We start from the raw sequence: 4272 nt of genomic DNA, 5'->3' as shown, positions 1-4272 counted from the left end.
TGGTGAGGTAACAGGTTGATGTTTCAGGAGTCAACATCATCAGCCTTCTGATCCCAACAGGTCTGGGGTCTCCCTACATGCTTCTGGTCAGCAGTTTCCATCTAGTAGGAGTCTTGTTTCTTTTCCTTTTTCCCCCCCAACATTTTGTATCTTTAATAACATGCACAATGGTTACCAGCCATATTCATAACAAAAGTTATTCATAAAATGTATCTATAAATAACATTTTTTCCATTTTGGTGTGAAAAGCTTGAGAATGACCCAGTGGGGAGGGTTGAGGGGGACAGGGGGTTGGAATAGAGAACCTGGCTTCCCCAAAGCCTAAACCCCCAAATCCCTTCCCTCCACCTTGGCCCCAGCACAACCCATCAGTAGCAACAGGGATCGGAGGGTCTGTATGACTCTGGGGCTGGGACAAATCTCTGGCTTATGATATAGTGTTCCACTTAAGTGAGGTCATGACAGAATGAGGAGTGGGTGTAGAGTAATGGTGAAAGAAAAGGGGATAGGGGTAGGGAAGGAAACTAAAAAACATCCCCTTTCCTTTATTCCTTACCCTCAAGTCTTTCAGCAACCAGACCTGGAAGTGGAGAAGGGTTTGTGTTGGTGGAGGAAGGAGACGTTAAGTCAACACACTTTCTGACCTCACTGGCTGCCCTGGCTTCCAGCCTTCAACCTCTGCATCTGGGGAGCCAGGGCTGGCGGGAAGTTGGGGAAGGGCTAGGGAGATCTGGAGGAGGGGGCTCTGCCCTCTCCCCTCATAAAATTCAGGCTCCCCCTGCCACTTTCTTGGCCCAGAGAGAGACCTGGGGATTCTAAAAATGAGAAGGAATTATCAGAGAGAAAAACAGTTAAGAACTATGTAAATATGTATCTTAAATAGGCCTAAGAAATTAATTGCAGAGAACCTCTGATAAACAGGGCAAAAGGAGGTGAGTGAGAGGAGAGTGGCTCCTGTCCTCAGGGAATGATGGGAATGGGGAAGGAGAAGAAGGCAGCAAGGAGGTGACAGGGGTGGGGAGGGAAAGAGAGAGAGAGAGAGAGAGAGCTTGTGCAGAAAAACACACTCCTCTCCTCACCTGCCTTTATCTCAACTCCTCTCAATGTTCAGGAGAGCAGATTATCTACCTCACTCATTCTCCCCAAATGTCAGATGGTTCTGAGCAGGCCCAACAAGATAGTGGGTCAGTGAGTCTCTGTTTCCTTGGGAGGGGCAGGTGGCCGACAGTCTGGAAGAGGCAGGGGTGGGATGGGGTCAGGTGGGGGATGAAGGAGGGAAGGAGGGGGCAGGCAGGCTGGCCAATCCCTGCCCCCTTTATCCTGGCTGCCCACTACCCTGGGCCTCAACAGAGATCCCTCGACGGGCCTGGGAGTAAGCAAGGAGTGTGCCAACGTTAAACAAAAGTTTAAAGGGTGAGAGAGTAGAAAAATATTAGGATGTATAGCTGAGCCAGCCCACCCTCTCACTGTCATGGAGAAGCCCGTTGGGGGTTGGCCCCCGCCTGCCACCCGGGGAGCCTATGAGTGCGCTGGGCTGTGGGTCCCGTCAGATGGTGGAGGTTTTGTCTGTCCCATCTGTGGTAAGAAAGGGAGGAAGGGAGGAAGCTCAGGAGCTGGTGGGAGGCCCAAGAAAATGTGCTCACATAGCCTGTCGTGCCTGTCAGGCCCTCCCTGGAGTCCGGCTTCCCCTGGGGACCCCTCAGGATGACTCTGAGTTGCTCAGTTCAGAGGTGGAGATGCTGCTGGGTAGGTGGGAACTGGGTCAGGGAAAGAGGAAAGGCTCACCACACAAGGCGTGTTCTGTCATGCTCAGACACAGAGACTCCAGAGTGGGACTGATCTCCAGGTCAGGCCCAGGGACCGGGCAGTCTGGAGGGAACATGAGAATGGCCCGGGGGGACGAGTGGACCGGGAGCGAGTGGGTGCACCGCACAGAGCTGCAGCTCTGGCTGGGCGTGCTGTTGCTGCCACCAGGGTTGGCGAACCACAGGTTCTGTCGACCCTGGCCCCGAAGGCTGGAGCTGGTGAGTGCATGTCAAGGGGAGATGCCCCCAATACCCGAGGGACTCAGAAGGCCCATTCTGCCAGGCAGAAAGGCCTGGGGAGACATTGGGAACTGCCGCTGAGTCCGCCGGGCCACCCCCATCCCCACAGAGCCAGCTATGGGGAGTGAGTTGAAGCTGAATGCCCAGCCTTTCTGCTGCCGGTGGTTCTGCATCTCTAGTGTGGCTTTGCGTGGGAAGGTGTGGAGGAGCTTCAGCACTTGCTGTTTCCAGGACAGCAGCCATTTCTTCTGTGTCTCCATGAAAGGCTCATGAGTAAGGCAGTTTTCGATGAGCTGAAGGTAACTGGTGATGCTTTCCTCATCTGGTCAGGACACTAGCAGCTGCGTGCACTTTGCCCATCACCCGTGTAAACTGACTGGGAGTGTCTCAGTCAGTGCCGGTGCTGGCTCACTGCCATCAGTGGGAGCTGGAGCTGGTGGAGAGGGGTAGCCCTCTGCCGCTGAAGGGTCCTTGGCCTCACTACCCTTATCTGTGTCAGGGTGATCCAGGGGAGGCTCTGCACCTGACAGTGGTGGCTCCCCCACCGAAGACCCCGTCCTTGGCAGTAGAGGTTGTGGCAGTGGTGGCAGCCATAGTGGCCTAGAGGACAGTGGCCCTGATGGGGGTGATGATGATCTGCTGTAGCTCCTGCAGAGTGTTTCACAGATTCCCGCCTTCCAGCACATCCTTCTCCAGGGATTGGAGGACACTCTGCCTCTCTCGTAGCTTCTGGATGCTCAGGGCTATCTTGTGGCAGGCACCTTTGGTCACATTCTGAGACTCCAAATGCTGCTCAGTCAGTGTCATCATCTCCTCATAGCTCATCTGGGAGAAGAGGGCTGTGTACTTGTGGAAGTGGAGGCTCTTAAGCCACAAGGGCACATCTTTCATGTCACTGCCGTCCTCCTGAAAAGTGTTCTGGCTGGAGCCCTGCTCCTCCATCTGCTCACTGCCAGAGGAGGCCACGCTGCTCTGGGGCGAGAGGGGTGTGTGGCCAGGCATGGTGAAAGCAGCCCAGGCCCTAAGGTCCTCTGGACTCGGCCACTCACCAGAGGCCTGGGGCTTCGTGGGGATGAATGACATGGAGTACTTCAGTGGGCTGGGGTGAATTTGGCAGGGGAGAACTGCATTTGCGTTGCTCCCAATATTGTTTATGGCTGGCGACACTAAGCTGGGTGGGTGGAAGGGTACTTGTCCATTTTCCTTGGGTGGCTTGTCCTGCCAGTCTTGTCCTGCCTCCCCAGGCCCCAGCTCTGCAGGGCCGCCCCACTCATTTGAGCCCTGGCTTGAGTGGTAGGTGGGCTCAGGCCAGGTGTGGAAGCCACTAGTTAGCTGCTCTTCCAAGGGACTCAGCCAGAGGGCCAGCACACTGCGGTCCTCCAGCGTGGTGACTGGGTGGATGAGGGCATAGGAGAGCACCTGGTGGCTCTTCTTGATGAAAGCATTTCTCTCAATCGAGTAGGCCAGCCATTTCTGCAGCATCCTCATGTACTCCAATTTGGCCTCTGTGTCACCCAGCTGAAGCAGGGGTAGGTGGGACAGCAGGAGGGACACCACCTTCTCTTTGGACTCGTGCTGCCACTGGCTGCCACTGGCAGCACTGTTGGCCTCTGACTCCAGCAGGGGAATGTCATTGTTGTCTGCCAGTGAGTGCTCCAGGCAGAGCTGCAGGAAGCGGGCCTGGGTGTGGGTGACCAGTTCCAGAAGTGACAGCAGGGTCACTGTCTGTTCACACTCATTCCAGTCCTGGAACCAGCCAACAAGGATGCCCACATGGTATCGGAACATCATGGTGCCAGTCCTGGGGCCAGGGTGGGGGAGACAGTGGTGGCGAGGACCAGCTCTGTCACATGGTCTTGGTTCCAGATTCCTATTACCTCTCCCCTGAGACCCAGGGCTTGAGGACGTTCCCTGACATGGTGGCAATGGATGGTGCAGGGAGGAGGACACCTGCTCAAGTAGGGGGAGGTCTTGGTCTAGCCACTCCTCTCCAGGCTCTTCAACAGATCCTCAGTGGGACAGTTGAACAGAGCAAACTGGCCTGGCTGTCAATCCCTCACAGGCTAACTCCAATCAATTGGTAGTGGCTGCCTGGAACACTGCAGTGAGAAGGGTCCACCTCGGCCTCCACTGCTGCTGCTGCCCGGGCCTCCTCAGGCCACTGCCACCCCCTTTCTGGCTCACAAACTCCCTTCCCTCCTCCCACATGGACTAACATTGCTGCCAC

General features: G+C 55.7%; 1 pseudogene across 1 annotated transcript; it reads right to left on the bottom strand.

Annotated features, from left to right (window-relative positions):
* Nucleotides 1–1546: 1546 nt before the first annotated feature.
* LOC307187535 (protein Smaug homolog 2-like) lies at nt 1547–3836 on the bottom strand (annotated as a pseudogene). The gene is made up of 2 exons: nt 1786–3836; nt 1547–1575 (listed from the first exon to the last, which is right to left on the bottom strand). The product of its transcript is annotated as a protein Smaug homolog 2-like (transcript).
* Nucleotides 3837–4272: the final 436 nt, after the last annotated feature.

Source organism: Stenella coeruleoalba (assembly GCF_951394435.1).
Source record: "Stenella coeruleoalba genome assembly, chromosome: 6".
NCBI lineage: Eukaryota > Metazoa > Chordata > Mammalia > Artiodactyla > Delphinidae > Stenella > Stenella coeruleoalba.
The sequence above is the reverse complement of the archived record's forward strand: the minus strand, read 5'-3'. Positions and strand labels throughout refer to the sequence as shown.